Source organism: Pseudophryne corroboree, chromosome 11 (assembly GCF_028390025.1).
Source record: "Pseudophryne corroboree isolate aPseCor3 chromosome 11, aPseCor3.hap2, whole genome shotgun sequence".
NCBI lineage: Eukaryota > Metazoa > Chordata > Amphibia > Anura > Myobatrachidae > Pseudophryne > Pseudophryne corroboree.
The window spans coordinates 213,110,990-213,126,780 of NC_086454.1; the positions used below are offsets into that span (position 1 = coordinate 213,110,990).

The 15,791-nt window shown below is 34.6% G+C and overlaps 1 non-coding gene across 1 annotated transcript; it reads right to left on the minus strand.

The window, feature by feature from the left end:
* Window positions 1-11,772: 11,772 nt before the first annotated feature.
* On the minus strand, window positions 11,773-11,846 carry TRNAN-AUU (transfer RNA asparagine (anticodon AUU)). Its single transcript has one exon. It is a non-coding gene; the product is annotated as a tRNA-Asn (tRNA).
* Window positions 11,847-15,791: the final 3,945 nt, after the last annotated feature.

Here is a 15,791-nt window from a genome sequence, read left to right on the forward strand (position 1 = left end):
GACACTTTGCAAAAGTCCATACTGACAAAGGATAATAAGCATTCATCTAAAACGTTTCCTAGAAAAACTTTAAAAAGTCAATAATCTGGAGAGTTTTTGTAAGATGTTTCTTCCATCAACCAATGAAGAAACACATTGGTACTTTCCCATGATGAGTGAGTGCTTCAGGATCTCTTGAACTTACATGTGCAGCAGAGTACTGCAATGGAAGCATGCTGGGCCCATAACCCAGAGGTAGGCAGATTGAAACTATCCTCTGCTATATGCATTTTTTTTTTGTTAATTAAAGTAATCCAAAACTGGGATTGATATTTTGTCTCTTTTATTTTTACTTAAAGTACAATAACTTTTACCATTTTAATTTGTTTTAATAGTATATTGACAGTATTGTTTTCTTTCAAAAATCCACTTCATTTTCTTTACCCTATTATTAAAATGGTAATTGACAAAAACAAACTACATTGTCACCAGAAGAGCAATACAAAATGTACAAGTGATATATTAAAATCATCTTTCCAGCTTGAATTTCAATGATGCATTGGGTCAACAATTTTGTGAGAAACATCTTCACCCTTAAATAAAGATTTTCTTAATTCCTTACCTGTGTGCTAATTATATATCACTTTGTTTTCACATTAAACAGACTTCCACATGAGAAAGCAGCAAGGATGCAGTGGCGTTAATGTTTCCTGGTGTCAACTTGTATTATTTCAGTAGACATTGAAATGAGGATGCATCTTGCTGCCTTTCCAATGAAGCAAGTTTAATTTAGTAATAGGTGAAAAAACATCCTTACAAAGGTGTTAATCAGAGACTTGGCTTTGTGGACACTTTTCAGAGAACAAATTTGTTAGCATAAAAATAAAGCCAGAAAATGAAGAGCTGTTTAATCACTCAATTGGATTTTTCTGCCAGCATATTTTTTTTCTCTGCAACCCACTGCTAAATTGTGCTTCCTAGCTGTTTTTATAAAATCACTGAATCAAATCTAACTCTGATTACATCAGAGAAGGCCAGGTACCCTACACCATAACAGGGGGTTTGAAATTTTGACTTGTCTACTTAAAGATCACCAAAATCTGATAACAAGGTCAATTAGGTCCCTGGGTGGGATTGAACCACCAACCTTTTGGTTAATAGCCGTACATACTAACTGATTGCGCCACAGAGACACTTTGCAAAAGTCCATACTGACAAAGGCTAATAAGCATTCATCTAAAACGTTTCCTAGAAAAACTTTAAAAAGTCAATAATCTGGAGAGTTTTTGTAAGATGTTTCTTCCATCAACCAATGAAGAAACACATTGGTACTTTCCCATGATGAGTGAGTGCTTCAGGATCTCTTGAACTTACATGTGCAGCAGAGTACTGCAATGGAAGCATGCTGGGCCCATAACCCAGAGGTAGGCAGATTGAAACTATCCTCTGCTATATGCATTTTTTTTTTGTTAATTAAAGTAATCCAAAACTGGGATTGATATTTTGTCTCTTTTATTTTTACTTAAAGTACAATAACTTTTACCATTTTAATTTGTTTTAATAGTATATTGACAGTATTGTTTTCTTTCAAAAATCCACTTCATTTTCTTTACCCTATTATTAAAATGGTAATTGACAAAAACAAACTACATTGTCACCAGAAGAGCAATACAAAATGTACAAGTGATATATTAAAATCATCTTTCCAGCTTGAATTTCAATGATGCATTGGGTCAACAATTTTGTGAGAAACATCTTCACCCTTAAATAAAGATTTTCTTAATTCCTTACCTGTGTGCTAATTATATATCACCTTGTTTTCACATTAAACAGACTTCCACATGAGAAAGCAGCAAGGATGCAGTGGCGTTAATGTTTCCTGGTGTCAACTTGTATTATTTCAGTAGACATTGAAATGAGGATGCATCTTGCTGCCTTTCCAATGAAGCAAGTTTAATTTAGTAATAGGTGAAAAACCATCCTTACAAAGGTGTTAATCAGAGACTTGGCTTTGTGGACACTTTTCAGAGAACAAATTTGTTAGCATAAAAATAAAGCCAGAAAATAAAGAGCTGTTTAATCACTCAATTGGATTTTTCTGCCAGCATATTTTTTTTCTCTGCAACCCACTGCTAAATTGTGCTTCCTAGCTGTTTTTATAAAATCACTGAATCAAATCTAACTACATCAGAGAAGGCCAGGTACCCTACACCATAACAGGGGGTTTGAAATTTTGACTTGTCTACCTAAAGATAGTGATGAGCGGATTCGGTTTTACTCGGTTTTACTCGGTTCTCAAAACGTCATCTTATTGGCTCACGGATGTCACGTGTTTTGGATAGCCAATAAGATGCCGTTTTGAGAACCGAGTAAAACCGAGTAAAACCGAACCTCGCTCATCACTACCTAAAGATCACCAAAACCTGATAACAAGGTCAATTAGGTCCCTGGGTGGGATTGAACCACCAACCTTTTGGTTAATAGCCGTACATACTAACTGATTGCGCCACAGAGACACTTTGCAAAAGTCTATACTGACAAAGGCTAATAAGCATTCATCTAAAACGTTTCCTAGAAAAACTTTAAAAAGTTAATAATCTGGAGAGTTTTTGTAAGATGTTTCTTCCATCAACCAACGAAGAAACACATTGGTACTTTCCCATGATGAGTGAGTGCTTCAGGATCTCTTGAACTTACATGTGCAGCAGAGTACTGCAATGGAAGCATGCTGGGCCCATAACCCAGAGGTAGGCAGATTGAAACTATCCTCTGCTATATGCATTTTTTTGTTGTTAATTAAAGTAATCCAAAACTGGGATTGATATTTTGTCTCTTTTATTTTTACTTAAAGTACAATAACTTTTACCATTTTAATTTGTTTTAATAGTATATTGACAGTATTGTTTTCTTTCAAAAATCCACTTCATTTTCTTTACCCTATTATTAAAATGGTAATTGACAAAAACAAACTACATTGTCACCAGAAGAGCAATACAAAATGTACAAGTGATATATTAAAATCATCTTTCCAGCTTGAATTTCAATGATGCATTGGGGCAACGATTTTGTGAGAAACATCTTCACCCTTAAATAAAGATTTTCTTAATTCCTTACCTGTGTGCTAATTAGATATCACCTTGTTTTCACATTAAACAGACTTCCACATGAGAAAGCAGCAAGGATGCAGTGGCGTTAATGTTTCCTGGTGTCAACCTGTATTATTTCAGTAGACATTGAAATGAGGATGCATCTTGCTGCCTTTCCAATGAAGCAAGTTTAATTTAGTAATAGGTGAAAAACCATCCTTACAAAGGTGTTAATCAGAGACTTGGCTTTGTGGACACTTTTCAGAGAACAAATTTGTTAGCATAAAAATAAAGCCAGAAAATAAAGAGCTGTTTAATCACTCAATTGGATTTTTCTGCCAGCATATTTTTTTTCTCTGCAACCCACTGCTAAATTGTGCTTCCTAGCTGTTTTTATAAAATCACTGAATCAAATCTAACTCTGATTACATCAGAGAAGGCCAGGTACCCTACACCATAACAGGGGGTTTGAAATTTTGACTTGTCTACTTAAAGATCACCAAAATCTGATAACAAGGTCAATTAGGTCCCTGGGTGGGATTGAACCACCAACCTTTTGGTTAATAGCCGTACATACTAACTGATTGCGCCACAGAGACACTTTGCAAAAGTCTATACTGACAAAGGCTAATAAGCATTCATCTAAAACGTTTCCTAAAAAAACTTTAAAAAGTTAATAATCTGGAGAGTTTTTGTAAGATGTTTCTTCCATCAACCAACGAAGAAACACATTGGTACTTTCCCATGATGAGTGAGTGCTTCAGGATCTCTTGAACTTACATGTGCAGCAGAGTACTGCAATGGAATCATGCTGGGCCCATAACCCAGAGGTAGGCAGATTGAAACTATCCTCTGCTATATGCATTTTTTTGTTGTTAATTAAAGTAATCCAAAACTGGGATTGATATTTTGTCTCTTTTATTTTTACTTAAAGTACAATAACTTTTACCATTTTAATTTGTTTTAATAGTATATTGACAGTATTGTTTTCTTTCAAAAATCCACTTCATTTTCTTTACCCTATTATTAAAATGGTAATTGACAAAAACAAACTACATTGTCACCAGAAGAGCAAAACAAAATGTACAAGTGATATATTAAAATCATCTTTCCAGCTTGAATTTCAATGATGCATTGGGGCAACGATTTTGTGAGAAACATCTTCACCCTTAAATAAAGATTTTCTTAATTCCTTACCTGTGTGCTAATTAGATATCACCTTGTTTTCACATTAAACAGACTTCCACATGAGAAAGCAGCAAGGATGCAGTGGCGTTAATGTTTCCTGGTGTCAACCTGTATTATTTCAGTAGACATTGAAATGAGGAAGCATCTTGCTGCCTTTCCAATGAAGCAAGTTTAATTTAGTAATAGGTGAAAAACCATCCTTACAAAGGTGTTAATCAGAGACTTGGCTTTGTGGACACTTTTCAGAGAACAAATTTGTTAGCATAAAAATAAAGCCAGAAAATAAAGAGCTGTTTAATCACTCAATTGGATTTTTCTGCCAGCATATTTTTTTTCTCTGCAACCCACTGCTAAATTGTGCTTCCTAGCTGTTTTTATAAAATCACTGAATCAAATCTAACTCTGATTACATCAGAGAAGGCCAGGTACCCTACACCATAACAGGGGGTTTGAAATTTTGACTTGTCTACTTAAAGATCACCAAAATCTGATAACAAGGTCAATTAGGTCCCTGGGTGGGATTGAACCACCAACCCTTTGGTTAATAGCCGTACATACTAACTGATTGCGCCACAGAGACACTTTGCAAAAGTCCATACTGACAAAGGCTAATAAGCATTTAACTAAAACGTTTCCTAGAAAAACTTTAAAAAGTCAATAATCTGGAGAGTTTTTGTAAGATGTTTCTTCCATCAACCAACGAAGAAACACATTGGTACTTTCCCATGATGAGTGAGTGCTTCAGGATCTCTTGAACTTACATGTGCAGCAGAGTACTGCAATGGAAGCATGCTGGGCCCATAACCCAGAGGTAGGCAGATTGAAACTATCCTCTGCTATATGCATTTTTTTTTTGTTAATTAAAGTAATCCAAAACTGGGATTGATATTTTGTCTCTTTTATTTTTACTTAAAGTACAATAACTTTTACCATTTTAATTTGTTTTAATAGTATATTGACAGTATTGTTTTCTTTCAAAAATCCACTTCATTTTCTTTACCCTATTATTAAAATGGTAATTGACAAAAACAAACTACATTGTCACCAGAAGAGCAATACAACATGTACAAGTGATATATTAAAATCATATTTCCAGCTTGAATTTCAATGATGCATTGGGGCAACGATTTTGTGAGAAACATCTTCACCCTTAAATAAAGATTTTCTTAATTCCTTACCTGTGTGCTAATTAGATATCACCTTGTTTTCATATTAAACAGACTTCCACATGAGAAAGCAGCAAGGATGCAGTGGCGTTAATGTTTCCTGGTGTCAACTTGTATTATTTCAGTAGACATTGAAATGAGGATGCATCTTGCTGCCTTTCCAATGAAGCAAGTTTAATTTAGTAATAGGTGAAAAACCATCCTTACAAAGGTGTTAATCAGAGACTTGGCTTTGTGGACACTTTTCAGAGAACAAATTTGTTAGCATACAAATAAAGCCAGAAAATGAAGAGCTGTTTAATCACTCAATTGGATTTTTCTGCCAGCATATTTTTTTTCTCTGCAACCCACTGCTAAATTGTGCTTCCTAGCTGTTTGTATAAAATCACTGAATCAAATCTAACTCTGATTACATCAGAGAAGGCCAGGTACCCTACACCATAACAGGGGGTTTGAAATTTTGACTTGTCTACTTAAAGATCACCAAAATTTGATAACAAGGTCAATTAGGTCCCTGGGTGGGATTGAACCACCAACCGTATGGTTAATAGCCGTACATACTAACTGATTGCGCCACAGAGACACTTTGCAAAAGTCCATACTGACAAAGGCTAATAAGCATTCATCTAAAACGTTTCCTAGAAAAACTTTAAAAAGTCAATAATCTGGAGAGTTTTTGTAAGATGTTTCTTCCATCAACCAACGAAGAAACACATTGGTACTTTCCCATGATGAGTGAGTGCTTCAGGATCTCTTGCACTTACATGTGCAGCAGAGTACTGCAATGGAAGCATGCTGGGCCCATAACCCAGAGGTAGGCAGATTGAAACTATCCTCTGCTATATGCATTTTTTTTTTGTTAATTAAAGTAATCCAAAACTGGGATTGATATTTTGTCTCTTTTATTTTTACTTAAAGTACAATAACTTTTACCATTTTAATTTGTTTTAATAGTATATTGACAGTATTGTTTTCTTTCAAAAATCCACTTCATTTTCTTTACCCTATTATTAAAATGGTAATTGACAAAAACAAACTACATTGTCACCAGAAGAGCAATACAACATGTACAAGTGATATATTAAAATCATATTTCCAGCTTGAATTTCAATGATGCATTGGGGCAACGATTTTGTGAGAAACATCTTCACCCTTAAATAAAGATTTTCTTAATTCCTTACCTGTGTGCTAATTAGATATCACCTTGTTTTCATATTAAACAGACTTCCACATGAGAAAGCAGCAAGGATGCAGTGGCGTTAATGTTTCCTGGTGTCAACTTGTATTATTTCAGTAGACATTGAAATGAGGATGCATCTTGCTGCCTTTCCAATGAAGCAAGTTTAATTTAGTAATAGGTGAAAAACCATCCTTACAAAGGTGTTAATCAGAGACTTGGCTTTGTGGACACTTTTCAGAGAACAAATTTGTTAGCATAAAAATAAAGCCAGAAAATGAAGAGCTGTTTAATCACTCAATTGGATTTTTCTGCCAGCATATTTTTATTCTCTGCAACCCACTGCTAAATTGTGCTTCCTAGCTGTTTGTATAAAATCACTGAATCAAATCTAACTCTGATTACATCAGAGAAGGCCAGGTACCCTACACCATAACAGGGGGTTTGAAATTTTGACTTGTCTACTTAAAGATCACCAAAATCTGATAACAAGGTCAATTAGGTCCCTGGGTGGGATTGAACCACCAACCGTATGGTTAATAGCCGTACATACTAACTGATTGCGCCACAGAGACACTTTGCAAAAGTCCATACTGACAAAGGCTAATAAGCATTCATCTAAAACGTTTCCTAGAAAAACTTTAAAAAGTCAATAATCTGGAGAGTTTTTGTAAGATGTTTCTTCCATCAACCAACGAAGAAACACATTGGTACTTTCCCATGATGAGTGAGTGCTTCAGGATCTCTTGCACTTACATGTGCAGCAGAGTACTGCAATGGAAGCATGCTGGGCCCATAACCCAGAGGTAGGCAGATTGAAACTATCCTCTGCTATATGCATTTTTTTTTGTTAATTAAAGTAATCCAAAACTGGGATTGATATTTTGTCTCTTTTATTTTTACTTAAAGTACAATAACTTTTACCATTTTAATTTGTTTTAATAGTATATTGACAGTATTGTTTTCTTTCAAAAATCCACTTCATTTTCTTTACCCTATTATTAAAATGGTAATTGACAAAAACAAACTACATTGTCACCAGAAGAGCAATACAAAATGTACAAGTGATATATTAAAATCATCTTTCCAGCTTGAATTTCAATGATGCATTGGGTCAACAATTTTGTGAGAAACATCTTCACCCTTAAATAAAGATTTTCTTAATTCCTTACCTGTGTGCTAATTAGATATCACCTTGTTTTCACATTAAACAGACTTCCACATGAGAAAGCAGCAAGGATGCAGTGGCGTTAATGTTTCCTGGTGTCAACCTGTATTATTTCAGTAGACATTGAAATGAGGATACATCTTGCTGCCTTTCCAATGAAGCAAGTTTAATTTAGTAATAGGTGAAAAACCATCCCTACAAAGGTGTTAATCAGAGACTTGGCTTTGTGGACACTTTTCAGAGAACAAATTTGTTAGCATAAAAATAAAGCCAGAAAATGAAGAGCTGTTTAATCACGCAATTTGATTTTTTTGCCAGCATATTTCTTTTTCTCTGCAACCCAATGCTAAATTGTGCTTCCTAGATGTTTTTATAAAATCACTGAATCAAATCTAACTCTGATTACATCAGAGAAGGCCAGGTACCCTACACCATAACAGGGGGTATGAAATTTGACTTGTCTACTTAAAGATCACCAAAATCTGATAACAAGGTCAATTAGGTCCCTGGGTGGGATTGAACCACCAACCTTTTGGTTAATAGCCGTACATACTAACTGATTGCACCACAGAGACACTTTGCAAAAGTCCATACTGACAAAGGCTAATAAGCATTCATCTAAAACGTTTCCTAGAAAAACTTTAAAAAGTCAATAATCTGGAGAGTTTTTGTAAGATGTTTCTTCCATCAACCAACGAAGAAACACATTGGTACTTTCCCATGATGAGTGAGTGCTTCAGGATCTCTTGAACTTACATGTGCAGCAGAGTACTGCAATGGAAGCATGCTTGGCTCATAACCGAGAGGTAGGCAGATTGAAACTATCCTCTGCTATATGCATTTTTTTTTTGTTAATTAAAGTAATCCAAAACTGGGATTGATATTTTGTCTCTTTTATTTTTACTTAAAGTACAATAACTTTTACCATTTTAATTTGTTTTAATAGTATATTGACAGTATTGTTTTCTTTCAAAAATCCACTTCATTTTCTTTACCCTATTATTAAAATGGTAATTGACAAAAACAAACTACATTGTCACCAGAAGAGCAATACAAAATGTACAAGTGATATATTAAAATCATCTTTCCAGCTTGAATTTCAATGTTGCATTGGGTCAACAATTTTGTGAGAAACATCTTCACCCTTAAATAAAGATTTTCTTAATTCCTTACCTGTGTGCTAATTAGATATCACCTTGTTTTCACATTAAACAGACTTCCACATGAGAAAGCAGCAAGGATGCAGTGGCGTTAATGTTTCCTGGTGTCAACCTGTATTATTTCAGTAGACATTGAAATGAGGATACATCTTGCTGCCTTTCCAATGAAGCAAGTTTAATTTAGTAATAGGTGAAAAACCATCCCTACAAAGGTGTTAATCAGAGACTTGGCTTTGTGGACACTTTTCAGAGAACAAATTTGTTAGCATAAAAATAAAGCCAGAAAATGAAGAGCTGTTTAATCACGCAATTTGATTTTTTTGCCAGCATATTTCTTTTTCTCTGCAACCCAATGCTAAATTGTGCTTCCTAGATGTTTTTATAAAATCACTGAAACAAATCTAACTCTGATTACATCAGAGAAGGCCAGGTACCCTACACCATAACAGGGGGTATGAAATTTGACTTGTCTACTTAAAGATCACCAAAATCTGATAACAAGGTCAATTACGTCCCTGGGTGGGATTGAACCACCAACCTTTTGGTTAATAGCCGTACATACTAACTGATTGCGCCACAGAGACACTTTGCAAAAGTACATACTGACAAATGCTAATAAGCATTCATCTAAAACGTTTCCTAGAAAAACTTAAAAAAGTCAATAATCTGGAGAGTTTTTGTAAGATGTTTCTTCTATCAACCAACGAAGAAACACATTGGTACTTTCCCATGATGAGTGAGTGCTTCAGGATCTCTTGCACTTACATGTGCAGCAGAGTACAGCAATGGAAGCATGCTGGGCCCATAACCCAGAGGTAGGCAGATTGAAACTATCCTCTGCTATATGCATTTTTTTGTTTGTTAATTAAAGTAATCCAAAACTGGGATTGATATTTTGGCTCTTTTATTTTTACTTAAAGTACAATAACTTTTACCATTTTAATTTGTTTTAATAGTATATTGACAGTATTGTTTTCTTTCAAAAATCCACTTCATTTTCTTTACCCTATTATTAAAATGGTAATTGACAAAAACAAACTACATTGTCACCAGAAGAGCAATACAAAATGTACAAGTGATATATTAAAATCATCTTTCCAGCTTGAATTTCAATGATGCATTGGGGCAACGATTTTGTGAGAAACATCTTCACCCTTAAATAAAGATTTTCTTAATTCCTTACCTGTGTGCTAATTAGATATCACCTTGTTTTCACATTAAACAGACTTCCACATGAGAAGCAGCAAGGATGCAGTGGCGTTAATGTTTCCTGGTGTCAACCTGTATTATTTCAGTAGACATTGAAATGAGGATGCATCTTGCTGCCTTTCCAATGAAGCAAGTTTAATTTAGTAATAGGTGAAAAACCATCCTTACAAAGGTGTTAATCAGAGACTTGGCTTTGTGGACACTTTTCAGAGAACAAATTTGTTAGCATAAAAATAAAGCCAGAAAATAAAGAGCTGTTTAATCACTCAATTGGATTTTTCTGCCAGCATATTTTTTTTCTCTGCAACCCACTGCTAAATTGTGCTTCCTAGCTGTTTTTATAAAATCACTGAATCAAATCTAACTCTGATTACATCAGAGAAGGCCAGGTACCCTACACCATAACAGGGGGTTTGAAATTTTGACTTGTCTACTTAAAGATCACCAACATCTGATAACAAGGTCAATTAGGTCCCTGGGTGCGATTGAACCACCAACCTTTTGGTTAATAGCCGTACATACTAACTGATTGCGCCACAGAGACATTTTGCAAAAGTCCATACTGACAAAGGCTAATAAGCATTCATCTAAAACGTTTCCTAGAAAAACTTTAAAAAGTCAATAATCTGGAGAGTTTTTGTAAGATGTTTCTTCCATTAACCAACGAAGAAACACATTGGTACTTTCCCATGATGAGTGAGTGCTTCAGGATCTCTTGAACTTACATGTGCAGCAGAGTACTGCAATGGAAGCATGCTGGGCCCATAACCCAGAGGTAGGCAGATTGAAACTATCCTCTGCTATATGCATTTTTTTTGTTAATTAAAGTAATCCAAAACTGGGATTGATATTTTGTCTCTTTTATTTTTACTTAAAGTACAATAACTTTTACCATTTTAATTTGTTTTAATAGTATATTGACAGTATTGTTTTCTTTCAAAAATCCACTTCATTTTCTTTACCCTATTATTAAAATGGTAATTGACAAAAACAAACTACATTGTCACCAGAAGAGCAATACAAAATGTACAAGTGATATATTAAAATCATCTTTCCAGCTTGAATTTCAATGATGCATTGGGTCAACAATTTTGTGAGAAACATCTTCTCCCTTAAATAAAGATTTTCTTAATTCCTTACCTGTGTGCTAATTAGATATCACCTTGTTTTCACATTAAACAGACTTCCACATGAGAAAGCAGCAAGGATGCAGTGGCGTTAATGTTTCCTGGTGTCAACTTGTATTATTTCAGTACACATTGAAATGAGGATGCATCTTGCTGCCTTTCCAATGAAGCAAGTTTAATTTAGTAATAGGTGAAAAACCATCCTTACAAAGGTGTTAATCAGAGACTTGGCTTTGTGGACACTTTTCAGAGAACAAATTTGTTAGCATAAAAATAAAGCCAGAAAATGAAGAGCTGTTTAATCACTCAATTGGATTTTTTTGCCAGCATATTTCTTTTTCTCTGCAACCCACTGCTAAATTGTGCTTCCTAGCTGTTTTTTATAAAATCACTGAATCAAATCTAACTCTGATTACATCAAAGAAGGCCATGTACCCTACACCATAAGAGGAGGTTTGAAATTTTTACTTGTCTACTTAAATATCACCAAAATCTGATCACAAGGTTAATTACGTCCCTGGGTGGGATTGAACCACCAACCTTTTGGTTAATAGCCAAACACACTAACCGATTGCGCCACAGAGACACTTTGCAAAAGTCCATACTGACAAAGGCTAATAAGCATTCATCTAAAACGTTTCCTAGAAAAACTTTAAAAAGTCAATAATCTGGAGAGTTTTTGTAAGATGTTTCTTCCATCAACCAACGAAGAAACACATTGGTACTTTCCCATGATGAGTGAGTGCTTCAGGATCTCTTGCACTTACATGTGCAGCAGAGTACTGCAATGGAAGCATGCTGGGCCCATAACCCAGAGGTAGGCAGATTGAAACTATCCTCTGCTATATGCATTTTTTTTGTTAATTAAAGTAATCCAAAACTGGGATTGATATTTTGTCTCTTTTATTTTTACTTAAAGTACAATAACTTTTACCATTTTAATTTGTTTTAATAGTATATTGACAGTATTGTTTTCTTTCAAAAATCCACTTCATTTTCTTTACCCTATTATTAAAATGGTAATTGACAAAAACAAACTACATTGTCACCAGAAGAGCAATACAAAATGTACAAGTGATATATTAAAATCATCTTTCCAGCTTGAATTTCAATGATGCATTGGGTCAACAATTTTGTGAGAAACATCTTCACCCTTAAATAAAGATTTTCTTAATTCCTTACCTGTGTGCTAATTAGATATCACCTTGTTTTCACATTAAACAGACTTCCACATGAGAAAGCAGCAAGGATGCAGTGGCGTTAATGTTTCCTGGTGTCAACCTGTATTATTTCAGTAGACATTGAAATGAGGATACATCTTGCTGCCTTTCCAATGAAGCAAGTTTAATTTAGTAATAGGTGAAAAACCATCCCTACAAAGGTGTTAATCAGAGACTTGGCTTTGTGGACACTTTTCAGAGAACAAATTTGTTAGCATAAAAATAAAGCCAGAAAATGAAGAGCTGTTTAATCACGCAATTTGATTTTTTTGCCAGCATATTTCTTTTTCTCTGCAACCCAATGCTAAATTGTGCTTCCTAGATGTTTTTATAAAATCACTGAATCAAATCTAACTCTGATTACATCAGAGAAGGCCAGGTACCCTACACCATAACAGGGGGTATGAAATTTGACTTGTCTACTTAAAGATCACCAAAATCTGATAACAAGGTCAATTACATCCCTGAGTGGGATTGAACCACCAACCTTTTGGTTAATAGCCGTACACACTAACTGATTGCGCCACAGAGACACTTTGCAAAAGTACATACTGACAAATGCTAATAAGCATTCATCTAAAACGTTTCCTAGAAAAACTTAAAAAAGTCAATAATCTGGAGAGTTTTTGTAAGATGTTTCTTCTATCAACCAACGAAGAAACACATTGGTACTTTCCCATGATGAGTGAGTGCTTCAGGATCTCTTGCACTTACATGTGCAGCAGAGTACAGCAATGGAAGCATGCTGGGCCCATAACCCAGAGGTAGGCAGATTGAAACTATCCTCTGCTATATGCATTTTTTTGTTTGTTAATTAAAGTAATCCAAAACTGGGATTGATATTTTGGCTCTTTTATTTTTACTTAAAGTACAATAACTTTTACCATTTTAATTTGTTTTAATAGTATATTGACAGTATTGTTTTCTTTCAAAAATCCACTTCATTTTCTTTACCCTATTATTAAAATGGTAATTGACAAAAACAAACTACATTGTCACCAGAAGAGCAATACAAAATGTACAAGTGATATATTAAAATCATCTTTCCAGCTTGAATTTCAATGATGCATTGGGGCAACGATTTTGTGAGAAACATCTTCACCCTTAAATAAAGATTTTCTTAATTCCTTACCTGTGTGCTAATTAGATATCACCTTGTTTTCACATTAAACAGACTTCCACATGAGAAAGCAGCAAGGATGCAGTGGCGTTAATGTTTCCTGGTGTCAACCTGTATTATTTCAGTAGACATTGAAATGAGGATGCATCTTGCTGCCTTTCCAATGAAGCAAGTTTAATTTAGTAATAGGTGAAAAACCATCCTTACAAAGGTGTTAATCAGAGACTTGGCTTTGTGGACACTTTTCAGAGAACAAATTTGTTAGCATAAAAATAAAGCCAGAAAATAAAGAGCTGTTTAATCACTCAATTGGATTTTTCTGCCAGCATATTTTTTTTCTCTGCAACCCACTGCTAAATAGTGCTTCCTAGCTGTTTTTATAAAATCACTGAATCAAATCTAACTCTGATTACATCAGAGAAGGCCAGGTACCCTACACCATAACAGGGGGTTTGAAATTTTGACTTGTCTACTTAAAGATCACCAAAATCTGATAACAAGGTCAATTAGGTCCCTGGGTGCGATTGAACCACCAACCTTTTGGTTAATAGCCGTACATACTAACTGATTGCGCCACAGAGACACTTTGCAAAACTCCATACTGACAAAGGCTAATAAGCATTCATCTAAAATGTTTCCTAGAAAAACTTTAAAAAGTCAATAATCTGGAGAGTTTTTGTAAGATGTTTCTTCCATTAACCAACGAAGAAACACATTGGTACTTTCCCATGATGAGTGAGTGCTTCAGGATCTCTTGAACTTACATGTGCAGCAGAGTACTGCAATGGAAGCATGCTGGGCCCATAACCCAGAGGTAGGCAGATTGAAACTATCCTCTGCTATATGCATTTTTTTTGTTAATTAAAGTAATCCAAAACTGGGATTGATATTTTGTCTCTTTTATTTTTACTTAAAGTACAATAACTTTTACCATTTTAATTTGTTTTAATAGTATATTGACAGTATTGTTTTCTTTCAAAAATCCACTTCATTTTCTTTACCCTATTATTAAAATGGTAATTGACAAAAACAAACTACATTGTCACCAGAAGAGCAATACAAAATGTACAAGTGATATATTAAAATCATATTTCCAGCTTGAATTTCAATGATGCATTGGGGCAACGATTTTGTGAGAAACATCTTCACCCTTAAATAAAGATTTTCTTAATTCCTTACCTGTGTGCTAATTAGATATCACCTTGTTTTCATATTAAATAGACTTCCACATGAGAAAGCAGCAAGGATGCAGTGGCGTTAATGTTTCCTGGTGTCAACTTGTATTATTTTAGTAGACATTGAAATGAGGATGCATCTTGCTGCCTTTCCAATGAAGCAAGTTTAATTTAGTAATAGGTGAAAAACCATCCTTACTAAGGTGTTAATCAGAGACTTGGCTTTGTGGACACTTTTCAGAGAACAAATTTGTTAGCATAAAAATAAAGCCAGAAAATGAAGAGCTGTTTAATCACTCAATTGGATTTTTCTGCCAGCATATTTTTTTTTTCTGCAACCCACTGCTAAATTGTGCTTCCTAGCTGTTTTTATAAAATCACTGAATCAAATCTAACTCTGATTACATCAGAGAAGGCCAGGTACCCTACACCATAACAGGGGGTTTGAAATTTTGACTTGTCTACTTAAAGATCACCAAAATCTGATAACAAGGTCAATTAGGTCCCTGGGTGGGATTGAACCACCAACCTAATGGTTAATAGCCGTACATACTAACCGATTGCGCCACAGAGACACTTTGCAAAAGTCCATACTGACAAAGGCTAATAAGCATTCATCTAAAACGTTTCCTAGAAAAACTTTAACAAGTCAATAATCTGGAGAGTTTTTGTAAGATGTTTCTTCCATCAACCAACGAAGAAACACATTGGTACTTTCCCATGATGAGTGAGTGCTTCAGGATCTCTTGCACTTACATGTGCAGCAGAGTACTGCAATGGAAACATGCTGGGCCCATAACCCAGAGGTAGGCAGATTGAAACTATCCTCTGCTATATGCATTTTTTTTTTGTTAATTAAAGTAATCCAAAACTGGGATTGATATTTTGTCTCTTTTATTTTTACTTAAAGTACAATAACTTTTACCATTTTAATTTGTTTTAATAGTATATTGACAGTATTGTTTTCTTTCAAAAATCCACTTCATTTTCTTTACCCTATTATTAAAATGGTAATT